The sequence below is a fragment of the Pelobates fuscus genome, chromosome 7 (assembly GCF_036172605.1).
Source record: "Pelobates fuscus isolate aPelFus1 chromosome 7, aPelFus1.pri, whole genome shotgun sequence".
Taxonomy (NCBI): Eukaryota; Metazoa; Chordata; class Amphibia; order Anura; family Pelobatidae; genus Pelobates; species Pelobates fuscus.
Genome location: NC_086323.1, coordinates 159,891,298 through 159,914,909, shown reverse-complemented (window position 1 = coordinate 159,914,909; position 23,612 = coordinate 159,891,298).

The window sequence follows — 23,612 nt, the reverse complement described above, 5'->3', positions numbered from 1 at the left end:
GGTTTCAGAGGGATACAGGACAAACTACTGGACTCGGTGGGACAACTAGCCAGAATCATGTATTTAGCTGACGATGCCTTGGCTAGGGCTGACCAATTTGATACAACCATGGTGCGTAAGTGGGCTCATGATGTGCGGGAGTGGGCACAAAGATGCTTCTGCTTTGTGGGTAACACAAACGTAGCCCTCTCCTTAGAGCGGCGCAAGGCAGCTTTACTCCGTATTGACGGAAAACTGGTGGAATTGGGTACCAAAGAATTAGGCCCACTGGCACAGGGCAAATTATTCGGAGACCCCTTCCTTAAAGATTTAAACAGACAAGTCAACGTGTTTACATCTCTGAACAAAGCTTAATCCGCGATGAGGAGGGTATTCAGGCCAAATCTTACCAGTGGTGTTTTTTGACAGGCTGGCTGCCCAAGGGGCCGCGCTGTCAGACGGTTTTGGCCAACTTTCTACCCAGAGGTGGGATATCGTCAACCATTCTCCTACACATGAGGTGCAGACAGAGGTCGTGGACCACGTACCCGCGGCAGAGCACGCTTCTCTACCGCTAAGCAACCAGCTAACACATTTTTCTCTCCCACTGCGTACAGCAGGTCGTATCTCTCTGTTTTTTCAGGAATGGACGACCATCTCCACGGATGCATGGGTCTTACAGACAGTACAGGGCTACATCATCGACTTTGTAGACCACCCACGTCAAAGGGACCTTCCACATCCCATCAGCTGCTCAACAGAAGATTGCAACCTCATACACAACGAGTTACAAGAACTATATTCAAAAGGAGCAATCGAACTTGCCTCCGGTCCCGGAGGTTTCTTCAGCACCATATTCTTGGTGAAGAAGAAAACGGGAGAATTTTGTCCAGTCATAAACTTGAGAAGACTCAACGAATACGTCACATACAGACACTTCAAGATGGAAGGTATTCTAAAGGGGACCTATTGCAAGACAAAGATTGGTTCACAAGGCTGGACCTAAAGGACGCGTACCTCTCAGTACCCATCCTCTACTCCTGCCGCCAATTCCTATGCTTCCTCTGGCAAGACCTCCCCTGGCAGTTCACGTGCCTCCCCTTCGGCCTCAGCTCGGCCCCATGGTGCTTCACTAAACTACTGAAGCCCGTGGTTGCTCATCTTCGAACTCTAGGAATTCGCTGTATTATATACCTGGACGACCTCCTACTGTTCTGCTCCGACAAGTCCAGACTGATACGTCACACACAGTATACCACAGACTTCCTATTATCCCTGGGTTTCGTGGTGAATTTCCAAAAGTCAGCCATACACCCTTCTCAAACAGTCCAGTTTCTAGGATTGGAGATAGATTCCACAACCAGCACGCTACGACTGCTGACATCGAAGCTTTCAACCATCCGCAAAGAACTACGCAGGGCCATCCGATACCACACCATTCCACTCCACGCCCTCGCCCGACTGGTGGGACTCCTCTCAGCTTCCATACAAGCTATCTTTCTGGGCCCACTCCACTACAGGGCAATGCAACGCCTCAAGGCGTCCTTCCTCAGACACAACCCCTCATACGACCAACCGATCCCCATAACGGAGGAAGTCTGAGACGAACTCAGAATGTGGCTAGACAGCATGGAAGCATGGAATGGTCGGGCCATTTTCGGGAACACACCCGATATAGTCATGGAATCGGACGCCAGCCTCTTGGGATGGGGCGCGAAAAGCGGAGATACTTCGACAAGAGGCGCCTTGACCTGCCAGGACCTCAACTTACACATAAATTGCTTGGAACTTCTGGCGGGATCATTCGTCATCCGCAGCCTGGCAAAGGACAAGACGGACTGTTGCATCCTCCTCCGGATGGACAACATCTCCGCAGTCCGCTACATCAACCGCCTGGGCCCGCATTCTGTCAGAACTAACGAAAGAGATTTTCAACTTCTGTCTACCCCGCAACATCTCCCTCAAAGCAGAATACCTCCCAGGGGAGATGAACATCACGGCGGACTGGTTCTCATGCCACTGGCGAGACACCAGCGACTGGAGACTGGATCCACAGATCTTCAACCAACTGATGGAACGTCGGGGTCCGTTTCGTCTGGATCTGTTTGCGTCTAGCAACAACAGACAAATGCGAATGTACTTCAGCTGGCTCCCAGACCCGGAGAGCAAGGCAGTAGACGCGTTCCTACAACCGTGGCCGAACTCGGGAGCCTACGCCTTCCCTCCCTTCGCTATGATAGCAAGGACCATCCACTACCTGAAAAACCAACAAGTCTCCATAGAACTCATCACTCCGCTATGGAGGGGACAACCATGGTTCCCAGATCTCCTAGCATTATCATACAGGGATCCCCTTCTTCTTCCTCACCATCCCTACCTCCTCACGGACCCCAAGGGCAATCCTCATCCACTGATCCTAGACAACCAACTCACCCTAGTGGCTTGAACTCTTTCCGGGGTACCTGGCAAGTCGGCGGACTATCGCAGATGGCTAGGGACCTCCTATGGGACTCATGGGCTCCAGGAACCAGAAGAAGCTACCTATCCGCTTGGCATTCCTGGGCCTCTTGGAACAGAATCTCGATCCATTTACAGCCACTATTCCAGCTGTTTTAAACTTCCTATCTCACCTATTCTCCATAGGTCGATCATACAGATCGATTAACGTAGTCTGCTCCGCTATCTCGGCGGCCCACATGCCCACTCTCGGGATCCCAGTGGGTAAGGATCCACTGGTATGTTGACTCCTAAGGGGCATCCGGCTGCAACAACCCCCAGGCCCCAAATACTCATGGCTCTGGGACGTAGACGTTGTTCTCCGGCTCTTGAGAGACTGGCCACACAATGATAACATGTCCCTTCGACAACTATCAGAAAACTCACGGTTCTGCTTTGCCTGGTATCTTTCCGCAGGGTTTCAGGCATTCGGGCATTCGACATCAACGCGTTCTCTATCTCCCCGGAAGGTGTCACTTTCCGGGTGTCCCGTTGCACAAAATCAGACTCTACGTCGGTGTTCTACCCCTTCTTCACCTCAGACCCACAACTCTGCGTCGTTTCCACCCTACGACGGTACGTAGAGGTTACACTAACGTTTCGATCCTCACCATCAGGCCAACTCCTCGTATCTTATGTTAGACCACACGTTCCCATCCCGATGACCACCCTCGCCAGATGGGTTCGTTGCATTCTGGCTCTAGCAGACGTGGAGGCTTCCTTCGGGGCCCATTCGGTATGCGGTGCGCCGGCTTCCTCGGCCTTCACGTCGGGCGCCTCGCTATCGGATATCCTACGCTCGGCGGACTGGTCGAGAGAATCCATGTACCGCACATTCTACTTCCGCCCGAACTCCGGGGCAGCCATGTTACTCATTCAACAGCGTTCAAAATGCAAAATAGGAAGCCTCCTGTCATGTGATAAAATTGAAGATTATGCTAGCGTTAGTGTACTTTTAATCTTAATTTTAATAATGACAGGAGGCGAGTATTTTCCCACCTTTCCCACCCGGGGAGGAGGGGAACTTCCATCTTATTATTATAATAGTTAATTCAGGCATTATGTCTATCACTATCCAGCTTATACTTATTACATACATAGTTTTGTTCCTTCTCATTTTACTATGGTCATTTCGAGTTTATCAGGATATACCATTCATATATAAATATATTGTACTAGTAATACATGGGTCGTTGTTCACTGACGCAACCAGTTTGAAGACCGGTGCCTAACCCATTTCACATTCTCTTTCAGTTTAACTTCACACACCAACCCGCCCCGGCCTACTATACATCTATTGGGGCCAGATCCCAGCTCAGGGGCCTTCGTCCTCGCACAACCAGTCCCCCAACCCAACGACAACGGGGAGGGAGGCACCAACCCACACAGAGGCCGAGATACCTAGAAAAGGCACACAGGAACGCCAGAGGGACACCAAGCCCCATGACTTTGGGGGGGGGGTACGCTTGGAACCGCACCGCATGGGGCCACACACCACTTACTCACGGCACGCTAGCAAGCACAAGAAAGCATAAATGCCCCACCAAAGACCGCGCCACGCTTCGGCCCCACCGGGGCACCGCACATCACCTCAGATGGCATACCCTGAGAGCCGCCAACAGGCACTCAGACAGACCGGGCTCCCTTTTTATGTTATAGGCACTAAAATACCTGTAGGAAACTATAATGAGTCAGAAGACAGTACTGACTGTGCAAACCCATGGTACTTCTTTATAGACAACAAAGTACAAATCAATCCACCTCCTGATACAACCTCAGCATTTATGAAGAGGAGAGTCCCTCTGGAAAATATGACTGTGTCTGTATAAAGGACCTCATTAACGATGGTACTTCTAATGTTTCACTTTAATTTATGTATGTTCAATTGTATTAATATGACAAGCTCCAGAGAACCCTCCCAAGGTATTACTCACCACAAATGTGACACTTCCACCTCTCAACCTGCAAACAGCTAAGGTAGAGCACACAAGTATGACTGAACGGGCCATGTGGACCACATATGGGCCTACAAAACAAAACAACCAGGACACGACAGAACAATGACATGACTAGAACAGCACACCCCACCCACTACTCACACCAATCAATGCACCACCAAAGGGCCATGAAAACATATATGACCAGTCAATACCATTGCCCACACACAAGCCTTCGGTGGGGACACAAACCCTCCATAGGAGACACCATACAGGCTCCACCCCCACAACCTCGACTAACTATAAACTACAACCGATGAGGGAAAACCAACCCATAAGCTCATATGGGAGAGACCGCTCCATAAGCAGCATAGGCCTGACCCCGACTGGCCACAGCCCCAACTCCATAACAAAAAGCCCTGGGCCCAGCTCCCAAAACAAACAAACCGAGGACACTTTGACCGACCTCGCCACCCGGGAGGAGACAGTCCCGGGACCCTCAAGGGGGAGACCCACCCCTACACACCCAACCACCAGTCTACACTAGTGACATCGCAGCATACCAGCAACCACACGGCCGACACCTGGGCACACCTTGCAGATACCCACCTGGTCTGGCCCATACACATTCACAACCACACCCATCCACACCCGCCCTATGCAACTGCTCCCCAGCGCACCATCACATAGGTGAGACACAACCTTCGATCCGGAGGACCCACCCCCACAATACACACCAGCGAGATGCGACCCCCAGACATCCCCGGGAGGAGAACAACTGGCATAATGGACATCCATTTTCCTCCCGCGACCCCACACAAACCACCACAATCAAAATCCCCCCTGACTACAACCAAGGGAACACACATGAACCAATCCCCAACCACGGACAGCTAACCTACTCCCATCAACGCAATTCCCTCTGCCAACATGACACCTGGCAACTGACCAGTAAGACCAGGAACCTCACCTCCCCCTGGACATAGACCCCCTCCCATCCCCATACCCCCTCTCCTCTTCAACTCCCCCCTTTTATTTTATTTATTTATATATTTTTTTCTTCTCTTCTCTTCTCTTCCTCTCTCTCCCGCTCACACCTTCTGACCACTGACACTAGCAGAGCATGTAACCGCTACAAACAACTCACTCCACACAATGCCAGCCTCTCTGACCTGCCTATTAATCAATTGCAAAGGCCTCAACAACCCATCAAAACAGCACCAATTGATGCGCTGGGCAAACAGAATGAAATCAGACATACTCCTCCTTCAGGAGACACACTTTACGCAAACTAAACCGTTCCCTCTCCTGAGCCGACTCTACCGAACTAACCACTACGCCAGCGCTCCAAACGGCAAACAAAATGGAGTAGCGATAGTAGTCCGAATAACATGCCCCCTCTTTATCCAACGAACCATCGCTGACCCACAGGGCCGATATCTCACGATCACATGCAAAATCGGCACGCACCAAAACCTGCCAAACACCCCTTCCAGTTTATTCTGAAACACGCTCAGGGCACTCTCTTCCCCTCCCACCATTCAATACTCGGCGGGGACTTCAATGCCACACCATCACCCACAGTGGACAGACGCCGCGCACAAACAAGCACACGCCACCGACTACCGACAGCCAAAGCAGACAAATTACTCTCCGCATTCATCTCCCAAACACATCTAATCAACGCATGGAGGTCCCAACATCCCACAACCCTTCTTTTCGCACCGACATCAATCACACTCCCGCATAGACCTCTTCCTGATATCCCCTGCACTAGCGCTCCTGGTCAAGAACACGACCATTGGCCCCATCACCTGGTCTGACCACACAGACACGACACTCACGATCAATATACCATACATGACCCAACCCTGGTCGGGGCTAATAAAACCCACCCTCTTATACAACCCACAGATCCGACAATCGATCACCCAAACCATGTCAGAATACTTCAACCTAAACAAGGACTTGGTGGACTCCAAATGTACACTGAGGGGATCTATAATCAACCTGGCAACCATACACAAAAAAAAGCAGGTAGCCCACCTAGAACAAACACTGATGCCACTCAGAACCCTAGAGGCCAAACTCAAACTCAACCCCACACCGGAACTAAGGGAACAAATCAAACAATGTCAAACAGACATTAAAGAATACATGGCAAAAGACTCTGCTAAAGCCCTATTATGATCGAAACAATTCTTCTATGACAAGACCAATAAGGCCGACACACTCCTAGCACGCAAACTTAAACAGTGTAACGGACCGTTTCAGCAGACAAGGGGTTAAAATTTGTTTAAACGATCTTCCCCTTTCAGATACAAAGGCAGCTACTGTAGAACACCAAACTCCCGAACTGGATACAAGTGAATGCACCAAACTCCCGAACTGCATAAAAGGGAAACTACCGAACCGGAACCTCACGAATAGCTGCTAGCAGATGAACAGGAAAAGCTCCCAAGCGGCTTACACTCCTGGCAATCAGTCTCTAACAGCATACAGTGAATCCCCCCAAGAACGAGACAGAGCTCCGTGTTGAGGGTCAAGCAGTGGTCTGGTTTATTATGGGCTACCCGCCCAGTATTTATGCAGGCCTCCCACTTGGTGGACACTCCCCTAGGGGACCAAATGGGAGACTGTAACAAAAGACAGACAGGTATCAGTTTAGGACATAAAGTCACAATACTTTCCCACAATGCATCCTGGCTTCCTCCCTTCTGCCCTGGAGATAATTGAGAAGTAATTCAATTATCTCCCAGGACAGAGACAAGACTCCATTATGCACGTGGTGAGCACAAAGCATTAAAATACTTTAAAATACACAAAGTCACATTTCATACATAAAACACAGACATGTCACATATCCCCAGATAGCTGGGATCTGAGCGCACAAAACTACAGAATAGCGCTCAGATCCTATTCACACAGTTCAATGGCCATAGAGCCAAAGTCATTAATTACACAAATAGGCTTCATGGCATAGCTATCTGGGTTAACACATTCACATACCAAAAGTACCGGATGAACCTGTGTTCGGTTCAATCGGTACGAATAAGAACCAGGAGGCAGACGGCTCAGCGGTGTTCGTGCATATAAGTGTCCGTTTTTAGATCCATGGTGTAAGCGCTGAACACCGCTGGCCGCTCGGGACTTTTAAAATGGCCGCCGCCACGTGTTCGGTAAACGAACAAAGACCACCCTGTATTCGTCAATTAAGCTGCGGTTAACCGCAGCTTCAGGGAGGTAAAATGCCGTTACACTCCAGCTCCCAGGTGATCAGAGATCTCCCTCCCCAGGCCGCAGGCACCGTGCTGGCAGCTGGCAGGGGAGGGAGGAGAGAGGACCCGGGAGCTCTGCCTGCAGCTCCTCTGGGTCCTCATCTCGTGAGCATGGAGCGTTGCCGCGGTAACCACGGCAACGCTCCAAACCTCGCGTGAGTGAACTCTAGCCCTGGAGCGCGGGCTAGAGTTCACTCTCCCCACTGGACCACCAGGGAATCCCACTGGGACCACCAGGGATCAAGAAATGCCCCCCTCCTCCCAGTAAAGGTAAGAAGGGAGGGGGGACATCAATATTTATTTTCATTAAATAAAAAAAAATATATATATATATATATTTATATATATATAATAATAAAAAAGCCCCCCTACCCTTATCACACACACTCTACACAAATACACTGCCCCCCCATACACACACATTGCCCCCCATACTGCCCCATACACACACACTGCCCCATACACATACACTGCCCCCCCATACACACACATTGCCCCCCATACTGCCCCATACACACACACTGCCCCATACACACACACTGCCCCCCATACTGCCCCCATACTACCCCCCATGCACACACTGCCCCATACTACCCCCCATACACACACACTTCCCCCCATACTGCCCCCATACACACACTGCCACCCATACACATACTGCCCCCCTACACACATACTGCCCCCATACACACACTGCCCCCAAACACACACACTGCCCCCCATACACACACACACTGCCCCCCATACTGCCCCCCTACACACATACTGCCCCCCATACTGCCCCCATACACACACACTGCCCCCATACACACATACTGACCCCCATACACACATACTGCCCCCATACACACACTGCCTCCCATACACACACTGCCCCCATACACATACTGCCCCCATACACACACACTGCCCCCATACACACACTGCACCCATACTGCCCCCATGCACACACACTGCCCCCCATACTGCCCCCAAACACACACACTGCCACCCATACACATTCTGCCCCCCTACACACATACTGCCCCCCTACACACATACTGCCCCCAAACTCACACACTACCCCCATACACACACTGCCCCCCATACTGCCCCCATACACACACACTGCCCCATACACATACTGCCCCCTACACACACACTGCCCCATACACATACTGCCCCCCACACACATAATGCCTCCCTACACACATACTGCCCCCATACACACACACTGCCCCCATACACATACTGCCCCCTACACACATACTGCCCCCCATACACACATACTGCCCCCATACACACATACTGCCCCCACACATATAGTGCCTCCCATACTGCCCCCATACACACACACTGCCCCCCATACACATACTGCCCCTACACACATACTGCCCCCCTACACACATACTGCCCCCATTCACACATACTGCCCCCATACACACACACTGCCCCCATACACACACTGCCCCCATACACATACTGCCCCCATACACATAATGCCCTCATACACACACTTCCCCCATACACACACACTGCCCCCATACCCACACACTGCCCCCCCATACACACATACTGCCCCCATACACACACTTTGCTCCCTATACACACACACTGCTCCCCATACACACACACTGCCCCCATACACACATACTGCTCCCCCAGACACACACACTCTACACACATACACTACCCCCATACACACACACACTGCTCCCCAAACACACACACTGCCCCCATACACTGCCACCCTATACACATACATTGCCCACACTGCAATACTCTCACACACACACTGCAACTGTTACACACACATACTGTCCCACACATACACTGCATCCCTGACATACACTGCCACCCTCACTCACACACTACAATCTTCACACACACACACTGCTCACACACTGTCCCCCTCACACACACACACACACACTGCACCCCTTAAACATTGCACCACTCACACACACCACTGCTCCTATACCCTACTACAGCCCTATTTCCCAGCAGACCTCAGGTAAGTTGTCAAACTGTTCTTAAACGGTTTGACTACTTAAAATAATTTAAATATAAAAGCGCTAATTGAGTGGCTCTATAGGCAAAAACGGGGTATAAGGGAAAATTGCTATCTAGAAGCAGTCCCAAATATACCTCACGCAAATGTATACTCCCAATACACAATTGTTTCTCCAAATGCAGCTACACACCTGTGAGTACCCAAACCCACACCAATAAACAAACAAAAATACTTATGAAGGTGGAGCGCAACGTTAAATCCACATCCCCTTAGGGTCCTTTAAGTGGCCTCAGCTCAGATGAGTATATGGAAAAAAATATAAAGTGCATATAATAGTGAAGCACAGTTTCAATCAATTACACAAATTTATTTATAATACTCTAGACATCCAACACTCCTAACGCTATAGAAATAGATAAAAATCTATTTCAAATAAAGTGCATAAATCAGACAATACATACATGCATATAAAATAATAAACAATTCAAATGCTAAGCCTCTTACGAGATAAAAGAAGGTGAGTATCTGCAGACTCAGCTGCTACTCACAAACGCTTGTGCATTAGCCTGTGCCCAGGTATGTTGTTTAACCAGCTGCCGGTCTCTCCTTTGTCCTCCACGGATATTATCGGGGAAGACGGACCTCTGAAAAAATCTGGGCAACAGATGGGGTTCTTCGAGCTTCCCGGGTGCTCCGCCCCCTTTGCGTCAATACGTTAGTATGTAACGAACGTGCGTGGCGTGCGTCACTGCGTCGTCACACACACACACACACACTGCACCCCTTAAACATTGCACCACTCACACACACCACTGCTCCTATACCCTACTACAGCCCTATTTCCCAGCAGACCCCAGGTAAGTTGTCAAACTGTTCTTAAACGGTTTGACTACTTACTCTGGGAGGGGGTCCTTGCACTATTGACACCATAACCACTACACTGAGCTGTAGTGGTCATTGTGTCTGGATTATTTCTTTAAATAATCTACAAGTGCCCAGGGCCGGACTGGGAATTAAAAGCAGCCCTGGAAAAAAAATATTTACCAGCCCCATAATGCGTTGCGCCAGCATAGTGTGCAGATACAGAGTTAGAAAATATAACAAAATTAAAAATTATTACTCCAACGTGGAAAAAAGCACATATAAGCTTTAAAAAAGTGCAGATTTATTTTAAGCAGACATGCCTTTGCATGTAATCAATATCTCAGTCCAACTACCATGACATATTATGGAAAGCTTGGTAATGGGACTGAAATGGTGAATGTATGTAGGGCACAACTGTAAAAAATTACGTTATCTTGTTTATTTTGAAGTCCTGTGGGTGCGCTCTTCACTTTAAATATGTTATTGTGCTGGAGTATGCACCTAGCAACAAGACTGGGCCAAAATCTGCTTATTACATATAGTACGTATCAATGACATGTCTCTGTGTATTATGCATATATAAATGTACATGAATATATGTGTAAATATTAAAGGCATAATTATTTATATATATATATATATCTCTCTCTTGTGTCTCTTTCTCTCTCGTGTCTCTCTCTTTCTCGTGTCTCTCTCTTTCTCTCTCTCTTGTGTCTCTTTCTCTCTCTTTCTCTTGTGTCTCTTTCTCTCTCTCTTTCTCTTGTGTCTCTTGCTCTCTCTCTCTTGTGTCTCTCTCTCTCTTGTGTCTCTCTCTTTCTCTCTTTCTTTCTCTCTTGTGTCTCTTTCTCTCTCTCTCTCTTGTGTCTCTCTCACTCTTCTGTCTCTCTCTTTATCTTGTGTCTTTCTCTCTTGTGTCTCTCTCTTCTGTCTCTCTCTTTCTCTCATGTGTCTCTTTATCTCTCTCTCTCTTCTGTCTCTCTCTCTCTTCTGTCTTTCTGTCTCTCTCTTCTGTCTCTCTCTCTCTTCTGTATCTCTCTCTCTTCTGTCTCTCTCTCTCTTGTCTTTCTCTCTCGTGTCTCTTTCTCTCTCTCTCTCTTCTGTCTCTCTCTTTCTCTCTTGTGTCTCTCTCTTTCTCTCTTGTGTCTCTCTCTTTCTCTCTTGTGTCTCTCTCTTTCTCTCTTCTGTCTCTCTCTTCTGTCTCTCTCTTTCTCTCTTGTGTCTCTCTCTTCTGTCTCTCTCTTTCTCTCTTGTGTCTCTCTCTTCTGTCTCTCTCTCCCCTCCCTCCCCCCCATTTACCTGAGAGGAGTCAGGGGGCCGGCCGCTTTCCACGCTGGAGCTGCCGCAGCCTCGCCGGTCCGGCGGCACTTCTAATGCTGGGGATGGAAGGAGGAGGAGGGAGGAGCATGTCTCTGTACCATGCTCCCTCGCGGTTCCTGTGCTGTGAATTGTGGGAACCGCGAGGGAGCATGGTACAGAGACATGCTCCTCCCTCCTCCTCCTTCCGTCCCCAGCATTAGAAGTGCCGCCGGACCGGCGAGGCTGCGGCAGCTCCAGCGTGGAAAGCGGCCGTCCCCCTCAGTGTGCCACCGGACCGGCCATCCGGTGGCACATACCTCTGCAGCCCCCAGGTGCCGCGGCCCACCGGGAAATTTCCCGGTATCCCGGTGGGCCAGTCCGGCCCTGCAAGTGCCCCTCCCGAGATCAGGCTCTGGATCCGCCGCTGCCATGCACGTCACAATACAACAGCTACCAAAGCACTCATCGACCACTACCTGAGCCAGGTCCCACTACCCTCCTTGCCCAATGAAGCGGCACGAATGCTATTCAACCCAATCCCACCAGAAGAACTCGTGGGAACTATGAAATCGCTCAAACCGAATAAAAGCCCAGGCCCTAATGGGTTCACAGGACTATATTACAAAACATTCGCCCCCACACTGACCACACACCTCTGCAACCTGTTCAATGCCATCCTAAAAGGCGATCCACTGCCACAAGAAATGCTACAGGCAAACGTGTGCCTCCTCCCCTAACCAAATAAAACACACCTAGACCCCGGACACTACCGACTTATCTAACTACTCAATGTAGACATAAAACTATTTACTAAACTTCTAGCGGACTGCCTATGCCCCTTTCTGCCCCAGTTAATCCATCCAGACCAAGTAGGATTCATCCCCACGAGACAGGCCAGCGATAACATGAAACGCACATACGACCTCATATGGACCGCACTCACAAGACAAATTCCAACCCTCCTATTCTCACTTGACGCCGAGAAGGCTTTCGACAGACTGCTCTGGCCCTTCCTGTTCGCAACCCTAAAACAATTTGGATTCCCGTCTGGCTTTCTGGATGCCCTGCAAGCATTATACGCTGCGCCACAGGCCAACTTACTACTCCCACTCACTCACCCAGCCACCCACCTTTAATATACACAACGGCATGCACCCCCTATCCCCTGTCTTGTTCCCCTGTCCCTAGAACCGCTCCTACAAATCCTTAGGCACAATGTCGCCATAAAAGGCCTCAAAATACTCGAGGAAGATTACAAGACCACAGCCTACGTGGACGACTTACTCATCACGATTACAGAACCACCGACCTCACTACCACCACTCCTACAGGCCCTAGAGGAATACGCCATAGTCTCCGGCTATAAACTCAATATCAACAAAATGAAGGCCCTATGCATACACATAGACCCTCCTACCTTAGAGGCCCTACTGTCAGGGTACCTGGAGTCTCTACCGTTGAGAGAGGTAGAGACTTAGAAGGTTATCCGTCCGGACGCCATGTCTCCTCGGTCTCCCGCGGTTCACTCGGCCTTGCTAACGCCGGCCGCGAGGGAGTCACTTCCTTTTATAACAGAAGGACCGGAGGTAGACGTCATGACGCTAACCCGAAACATCCTGCCACTCAAATCTCGGGAGACGAATCAGGACTCGCCGGAGGCGTGTCTCCTCTCCCTAGCCAGGATACTTAACGGGGGTTCTCTCATTCACTCATTGCCCTGTCGTGGTTCTAGTCCTTCTAGTCACACAGTGCTTTGTGATTCTCTTGTCTTTTGGTTCTGACCCGGCTTTGTTATTTACTCTCCTGCCTTTCTGTATTCCTTGACCCGGCTTGTCTCTCGCTTACCTGTCTTCTGTTATCCTCGACCTCGGCTTGTCTCTGACCATTCTATTGTAGTTCTACGTTAGTCCGGCCATTCTAAGGACCGGTATACGTATCAGCTACTCTTTGTACTCTGCGTGTTGGATCCCTGACCCGATCCTGACATTACGACAGGGCCATGGATCCTGCAGGTACAAATTGTCAGCTTGGTTCTCCTGATCCTAGGTTTGACGCCATGGATCATAGGATGGATCAGATGGCTCTGGCACTACAGGCGCTGCTGTCTCGCCCTATTAATCCACCTGAGGAGAGGCGTAACACTTCTGCTTCTTCTGTGGGTTCAGGGTTAGAGGTAGCTACTGTAGGTGCTTCTTCCCGAGTTACCCCACCTGTACGTTATGCTGGTTCCCCTGAGAGGTGTCGTGGCTTTTTGAACCAGATCAGTATTCACTTCGAGCTACAGCCCCGTTCATACCCTACTGATAGGGCAAAGGTGGGATTTATTATTACCTTACTCATTGAGAGAGCTCTGAGATGGGCGAATCCGTTGTGGGAGAATGATAATCCATTAGTCTATAACTATAATTCCTTTGTAGCTGCTTTTAAAAGAACTTTTGACCCTCCTGGCAGGAAGGCCAATGCAGCCAGATTACTGTTGCGCCTTAGACAAGACAACCAAACCCTTGTGGATTATGCACTAGAGTTCAGGTCTTTGGCGGCAGAGGTAAAATGGAATGAACAGGCCTATATAGACGTATTCTTAAATGGATTATCTGATGTAATACTTGATGAGGTAGCTACTAGAGAACTTCCCGAGAATCTGGAGGACTTAATTTCCTTTGTCTCCCGTATTGACGAACGCCTAAGGGAGAGACAGAATACTCGAGATAGAACCGCTAAATCTTTCTCTAGACTAGTACCATCATTTCAAGTTGCTGAAACCAAAGATCCACAGGTTTCAGAACCTATGCAGTTAGGCCTTACTCGTCTCTCAGAGGAGGAGAGACAGTACAGGAGAAGAGAGGGACTGTGTATGTATTGTGGGTTCAGAGGTCATGTACGTTTGAGCTGTCCCAGCCGTCCGGGAAACGCTCGCACCTAAGTTTCTCTAGAGGACAGACCTTGGGTGTTTCGATTTTGTCCTCTACTCATAACTACAAAGAACATAGACTCCTTTTACCGGTCTCGTTAACTTGGGAGAAGGGAACTTTAGAAACTATGGCATTGATAGACTCCGGCGCTGCTGAGAGTTTTATCGACCAAAAGTTTCTCACTAAACACACTATCCCATCCCAGTTAAGGAAGACACCCTTGGCTGTTGAAGCCATTGATGGTAGACCTTTAGTTGAGCCTGTGATTTCCCGGGAGACCACACCTCTTTACTTAACTATTGGTATTCTACACAAGGAGGAAATATCCCTACTACTCATTTCATCCCCTTCTGTTCCCATAGTCCTGGGATATTCCTGGCTTAAGAAACATAACCCCGTTATAGATTGGAGATCAGGGGAAATAGTTTCTTGGGGCCAGAATTGTCAAGAGAGTTGTTTAAAGAAAGTGTCACCTCTTTGTAGTGTCAACCCAATTAATAACGCTACTGACTCTACCAAAGTACAGATACCGTCCTTGTATCAAGATTTAAAGGCAGTATTTGACAAAAGAAAGGCTGATACCTTACCACCACATAGGCCTTTTGATTGCAAAATTAATTTACTTTCTGGTACCATGCCCCCCAGGGGTCATGTATATCCTTTGTCCACGAATGAGAACTTAGTTCTAGAGGAGTATATTCGTGAAAACCTAGACAAGGGGTTCATTAGAAGATCCTCCTCCCCTGCTGGGGCTGGATTTTTTTTTGTTAAAAAGAAGGATGGCTCTTTAAGACCTTGCATTGACTACCGAGGCCTTAACAAGATAACCATCAGAAATGTTTATCCGATTCCCTTGATCACCGAGCTTTTTGACCGATTAAAAAGTTCTAAAATTTTCACTAAGTTAGACCTTAGAGGTGCTTATAATTTAGTGAGAATCCACGACGGTGACGAGTGGAAAACTGCATTCAATACTCGATATGGGCACTATGAGTATACGGTGATGCCTTTTGGTCTCTGCAATGCTCCGGCAGTATTTCAGGACCTTATTAATGAGGTTCTTAGGGAGTTTCAAGATGACTGTGTAATTGTATACCTTGATGATATTCTTATACATTCCAGGGATATTGAGACTCACCACAGGCAAGTCAGGAGGGTTTTACACAAACTTCTTCAGCATGGCTTATACTGCAAACTAGAGAAATGCAGCTTTGACCAATCCCAAACTACATTTCTTGGTTATGTGATTTCTGGGGAAGGGTTTGAAATGGATCCGGAGAAGCTCCAATCCATACTAGACTGGCCTTTACCTCAGGGTCTCAAGGCTATCCAGAGATTCATTGGTTTCTCTAATTACTACAGACGTTTCATTAAGGGATACTCCTCTATCATTGCTCCCATCACTAACATGACCAAACAAGGGGCTGAGACTAAGAATTGGTCTACTGAAGCTCTTCGGGCTTTTGAGACACTCAAAGAGCTGTTTGCTTCCGCACCAATTTTAGTTCACCCTGATACTACTCTACCTTTCCTACTCGAAGTAGACGCTTCTGAGACAGGTATAGGTGCTGTTCTGTCCCAAAGGTTGGGTGTAGATAAACCACTACATCCTTGTGGATACTTTTCCAAAAAATTGTCCGGTACTGAAAGCAGATATGACATTGGTGACAGGGAACTACTAGCGGTTATAATGGCCTTGAAGGAGTGGAGACATTTATTGGAGGGTACCTTGCATCCTGTTACTATTTTGACGGATCATAAGAACTTATCCTATATTGGGGAGGCTAAACGACTATCATCTAGACAGGTTCGTTGGTCCATATTTCTCACTCACTTCAACTACGTACTCACATATAGGCCAGGTTCTAAGAATTCTAAAGCCGACGCCTTATCTCGCCAATATGAACCTGCTGCCGTATCTGAGCCGGTTTTGTCCTCTATAGTACCCAAGTGTAACATTATCGCTAACACTACTCTCAAAGTTCATTCCCCGCTACTTGATCAGATAAGGAACTTGCAGCATCTGGCACCTAGACTGACTCCGGTTTCCAGACTTTTCGTTCCCCCTGAACTTCAATTGGAGCTCTTACAGTGTCTTCACGAGAGTAAGGTGGCTGGTCATCCGGGTGTCCGCAAGACGTATTCTTTGATCTCCAAGGATTTCTGGTGGCCGTCGTTACGGAAGGATATTAAGGATTTTATCGGGGTTTGTGTGGTCTGTACTAAAACCAAACTACCGCATTCGCTTCCTTGTGGTCTTCTACAACCGCTGGAGATTCCTGACAAACCTTGGTCCTGTGTGGCTATGGACTTTATTGTGGATCTGCCGGTTTCTAAAAAACACACTGTTATCCTCACCGTAGTCGATAGGTTTACCAAGATGGCACATTTCGTACCTTTGCCTAAACTCCCGACTTCTCCTGAATTGGCAGAGGTCTTTGCTAAAGAGATTTTTCGTTTACATGGGATTCCTTCTGAGATCACTTCTGATAGAGGCTCCCAATTTGTTTCACGTTTTTGGAGGTCGTTCTGTTCTCAATTAGGCATCAAATTGAATTTTTCGTCCGCCTATCACCCTCAGTCTAACGGAGCTGCTGAACGAACTAACCAGAAGATTGAGCAATACTTACGTTGTTTTGTTTCCGAACACCAGGACGATTGGGTCGGTTTGATTCCTTGGGCAGAGTTTGCGCACAACAATCTTGTTTGTGACTCCACGCATTCAAGTCCCTTCTTCATGAACTATGGCTTTCATCCATCTATTCTTCCCCCGGTTTCTCCTTCCCAAGGAGTACCGTCGGTTGATGTCCATGTGGCCAACTTGAGGAAGTTGTGGGATCAGACTCGACAGATTCTTCTACACAATTCTGTACTGGTAAAGAAACATGCTGACAAACGTAGAAGGGCGGCTCCGAATTTTGTTCCAGGCGATAGAGTGTGGTTGAGCACTAGGAATATTCGTCTTAAAGTTCCTTCCATGAAGTTCGCTCCTCGTTATATTGGTCCTTACAGGATCTTGACTCGAATTAACCCAGTGGCATATCGTCTAGCTCTTCCAGCTACTTTACGCATCCCGAACTCCTTTCACGTGTCATTGTTGAAACCTCTAATCTGTAACAGATTCTCCTCCACAATCGCCCCTCCGCGCCCTGTTCAGGTGGAGGGTCAGGAGGAGTATGAGGTTAACTCCATTATTGATTCTCGTGTCTCCCGGGGACGAGTACAATATTTAGTTGACTGGAGGGGATATGGTCCTGAGGAGAGGAGTTGGGTACCACAAGAGGATGTTCATGCTCCTCGTCTTCGCAGGGCATTTCACTCCCGCTTTCCATCTCGCCCCGGCTCCTTCCGCCCGGTGGGCGTATCTGAGGGGGGGGGTACTGTCAGGGTACCTGGAGTCTCTACCGTTGAGAGAGGTAGAGACTTAGAAGGTTATCCGTCCGGACGCCATGTCTCCTCGGTCTCCCGCGGTTCACTCGGCCTTGCTAACGCCGGCCGCGAGGGAGTCACTTCCTTTTATAACAGAAGGACCGGAGGTAGACGTCATGACGCTAACCCGAAACATCCTGCCACTCAAATCTCGGGAGACGAATCAGGACTCGCCGGAGGCGTGTCTCCTCTCCCTAGCCAGGATACTTAACGGGGGTTCTCTCATTCACTCATTGCCCTGTCGTGGTTCTAGTCCTTCTAGTCACACAGTGCTTTGTGATTCTCTTGTCTTTTGGTTCTGACCCGGCTTTGTTATTTACTCTCCTGCCTTTCTGTATTCCTTGACCCGGCTTGTCTCTCGCTTACCTGTCTTCTGTTATCCTCGACCTCGGCTTGTCTCTGACCATTCTATTGTAGTTCTACGTTAGTCCGGCCATTCTAAGGACCGGTATACGTATCAGCTACTCTTTGTACTCTGCGTGTTGGATCCCTGACCCGATCCTGACACCTACAAAGAACATACCTGCGACCTATCCACATGGCAGGACATGCCAATCTCATGGCTGGGCAGGCTGGCCTCTATCAAGATGAATGTTCTATATAGGCTCCTATATTTATTCCAAGCCCTCCCAATACAAATCTCAGATCCAGACATCAAACAGCTACAAACTGCAATAGACAAGTTCATCTGGTCCAACAGTCATGAGTAGATAAAATAAAAAAAAAAACCTATATGTACCCAACAGGGCAGGAGGACTAGGCCTGCCACATCTTACCCACTACTACCAAGCAGCACAATTAACACAAGCCCAAAACGTGCATGCCCCGTACGAAATCTAACGATGGGTAGACCTCGAGCACGACATCTTCGGCAGGGACTTCTCCTCTACATATGACTACCAAGACAAGCAAGACCCCCTTGCCCAGGACCTCCCCGGCGCTAATCAACACCATTAAAATATGGGACAAAGTCACACACAAAAGTGGCCTCACAACACAACAGTCACCACTAACCCAACCGCTCCGCAACACACAATTCCCACCGAGCATGACACCCAGAGACTTTGTACGCTTCGAAGATAACAATCTCACTCGCCTCCACCATTTTTACAGAAACCAACAGCCAATACTATCCACAGACCTCCCACAAGCTACACCTTTTCGAACATTCAACCTTTTCCAACATATCCAGATCAAAAGCTTTCTTGAGATACCGGCAAACAAACAGGCCGGCACCAAGGCCCTAAAACCCTTTGAAAAACAATGCATGCAAGCACCTGTACAAAAAAAGCCAGATCTCTACACTTTACTCACACATAATCCAAAACATTAAGGAGGGAGCCCTCACATATGTATCGGCTTGGGAGAGGAACCTAGGCCCGGCCGAGGATCCATCCGACTGGGCCGACATTTGGGAGGCCACAGCTGCAATATCCATATGCGTCAACCACAAAGAGCAGCCCTATAAAACGCTAATGAGATGGTACCTCACCACCCTCAAACTTAAACAGATGAGCAGGGCGGTCACAGACCTATGCTGGAAGGGATGCGGACACAAGGGAACATACCTCCACCCTTGGTGGGAGTGCACTACCATCGCACAACTATGGCAGCAGGTCACAACCATGGTGTCCAAGATCCTACACTCCGACGGCCCACTTCACCCATGGATATGGCTACTATCAAAGCTGCACACAAACACACCAAGAGCCCAAAACAAACTGATCGCCAGGATAGCGTTAGCAGCCAGAAGGGCAATCGCAGAAAAATGGGAAAGCCAAGATACGCCATTCATGGACATGGTACGCCGGAAAATAACAGATGCAATCAAAATGGACGAAATGTCCACAATGATACATGATACGACCAAACACTTTCAAAAAATATGGGACCCATGGTTCTACGAATTCCCAATATCCGCATAATGAACATGGAAAGCTGCCACTCACATAGGGACCGACCGCTTACAACAACTGCACCGCACCTCACTCCTTTTTTTTATTCTATTCTCTCTCTCTTCTTCCACTCACCCCCCTCACCTGAAACCCCCACTCCGTCCCCCACCCCTGGACTCACAACGCAACCCCCACATAGCTAATGACCAGACCACCGGAACATAATCTCACTTCGAGATTTCCATGACTGAAGTCCCATGCACTACTAACAACCCAGAAGTCTACGGCAAGACTCGACCACAGCTTAGAATCCATCCGCCCACCCTCACCTCACAGCAGCACACCACAAAGATCACAAGCTCATGACCCACGAGAACCTATAGAACCACATGCACACACACCCACTAGCCACGCAAAGACACCCAAGTGGCGAACCCCAGCACATGGGGATTCTCCACCCCCCCTTCCCCCCCCGATACACCTCAAGACCAATTAAGGGCGAAGCAAAACCACCCACAAACCACAACCCTAAGAAAACCCACATATCGCAACAGACACACACGGAAGTACGGACACACACCAGAGTCCGGCGCCCAGACGTGGGCCCGACAGCACTGATACGAACTAGCTCTGAACACCCAACATGGCCAAGCTTGGGACACCGACCACATCCTACGCCTGGACAACCCATAGTCCGACCCACCCGACAGCAACATGCTAACAGGGACAAAATGTGTCGAATACACTCATACCCACCTTTCACTCATAGTAGCAGCGTGACCTCGCGACTTTAATTCCGAGTTTACCCCAACCCGTTACTAAAAAGAAAAGTGCAAAACAACAACCTTGTATGACATGCCTCGAACTCTGTACCTATTGTAAGACCAAAAAGAAACCTCATTGTTATTCGTAATGTATATAAAATGTATCTTCTTGTAATCGCAGCACTAACATGTTGAATACGCTATTGCTAACCTTTATGCACCAACAAAATAAAGAATTTATATAAAAAAAAAAAATCATCTATTGAGTTTGGAAAAACAGCACCTCAGAGGGGATATGATAACATTACAAATATATTCGGGGCCAGTACAAACCATTATCTTGAAATCTATTCATAAACAGGTCTATATATAGGACACAAGGTCACTCATTTAGGCTGGAAGAAAGGAGATTTCATCTAAGGCAAAGAAAATATTTTTTACATTAAGAGCAATGAGGATGTGGAATTTTCTGCCTGAAGAGGTGGTTTTACCAGAGTCTATACAGATGTTTAAACAGCAATTGGATAAATACTTGCAAAAACATAACATGCCAGGATATAATTTCTAATTAATGGGGTAATATCTGCTTGATCCAAGGAGACATCTGACTGCTATTTTGGGGTCAAGAAGGATTTTTTTCCTAGTTTGTTGCAAAATTGGAAGCGCTTGAGACTAGGTTTTTTGCCTTCTTTTGGATCTTTTGGATAAGATACACTAAAGAGGGTAAGACATCTAAAAATGGGGATAAGAAACAAAAGGCAAGTTAAGAGGCACACAGGTGAATAGACTTTGCGGAGGGTGGGGGGGAAGCACGTCACCTCCACCCCTTCAATCCGAGACAAGTCATTATTTGAAATCTTGAAAAAGACCTGAAAGGGTTGTTACATCGATCTGGATGCTTGCAATATATTTTATTGAATAAACACCAAAATTTACTTTAAAAAGTCTTTGAGTGCACCCTATCTTTTCTGAATGTTTGTACAATGCAGGTTTGCACCACGGTCCATAGAATACAGCCCAGAGTGCCAAGCCAAATTGGATTATTTATATATAATTAAATAAATATACATGTCAACTTTGTATATATATTTATGTAATCTTTATACATAATTATTTGATTTTATTAATTACAATTTGAGAGACCTGCCTGAAAGCCAGAAATAAATGATTTTTTTTTTATAGGTGCTCACTATAATAAATGGCATCAATGAATAATAAAAGGGATTCCCAAACCTTGCAAACAAAGCAAGTAAACAGAAGAAACATTATGCCAGATACAATAAAGTGCAACAGTGTATACCTCACAAGATATTCCAATGTAGATAACCTCAAAGGAATAAATGGAAACAAATAATAGTGTAATACAGTACAAAAATATAATATACATGTGCTGATGGTTGTAGTACACTCACATTTTCCAGAGCTAACTAAGAGCTCTGCTGGATTAAGCACAGATGGTATAATCCCCATTTAAGGATATATGTAGGTCTCGATGATGGAAGTACTTTGAATTGTGTTTTACTCCATCATATGCAGGGAATAGAGAGACAAAAAATACTCAAATAGTGACGTACATTCAAATAATTAGAATGTGTACAAATGAAAATGTAATTACATTTTCTAGAGCAGGACTTGCTCTAGTGGGATAAGCCTTTGGTGTTATATAATCCCCACCTTGAGATGTAGAATATGTCAAGAAAGCAGGATGGAGGTATATGAAACATAGAAACATAGAAACATAGAATGTGACGGCAGATAAGAACCATTCGGTCCATCTAGTCTGCCCAGTTTTCTAAATACTTTCATTAGTCCCTGGCCTTATCTTATAGTTAGGATAGCCTTATGCCTATCCCACGCATGCTTAAACTCCTTTACTGTGTTAACCTCTACCACTTCAGCTGGAAGGCTATTCCATGCATCCACTACCCTCTCAGTAAAGTAATACTTCCTGATATTATTTTTAAACCTTTGTCCCTCTAATTTAAGACTATGTCCTCTTGTTGTGGTAGTTTTTCTTCGTTTAAATATAGTCTCCTCCTTTACTGTGTTGATTCCCTTTATGTATTTAAATGTTTCTATCATATCCCCCCTGTCTCGTCTTTCCTCCAAGCTATACATGTTAAGATCCTTTAACCTTTCCTGGTAAGTTTTATCCTGCAATCCATGAACCAGTTTAGTAGCCCTTCTTTGAACTCTCTCTAAGGTATCAATATCCTTCTGAAGATAGGGTCTCCAGTACTGTGTACAGTACTCCAAGTGAGGTCTCACCAGTGTTCTGTACAATGGCATGAGAACTTCCCTCTTTCTACTGCTAATACCTCTCCCTATACAACCCAGCATTCTGCTAGCATTTCCTGCTGCTCTATTACATTGTCTGCCTACCTTTAAGTCATCAGAAATAATCACCCCTAAATCCCTTTCCACAGATGTTGAGGTTAGGACTCTATCAAATATTCTGTACTCTGCCCTTGGGTTTTTATGTCCAAGATGCATTATCTTGCACTTATCCACATTAAATGTCAGTTGCCACAACTCTGACCATTTTTCTAGTTTACCTAAATCATTTTCCATTTGGCTTATCCCTCCGGGAACATCAACCCTGTTACATATCTTAGTATCATCCGCAAAAAGACACACCTTACCATCAAGACCTTCTGCAATATCACTAATAAAAATATTAAAGAGAATGGGTCCAAGTACAGATCCCTGAGGTACCCCACTGGTGACAAGCCCAAGCTTTGAATATACTCCATTGACTACAACCCTCTG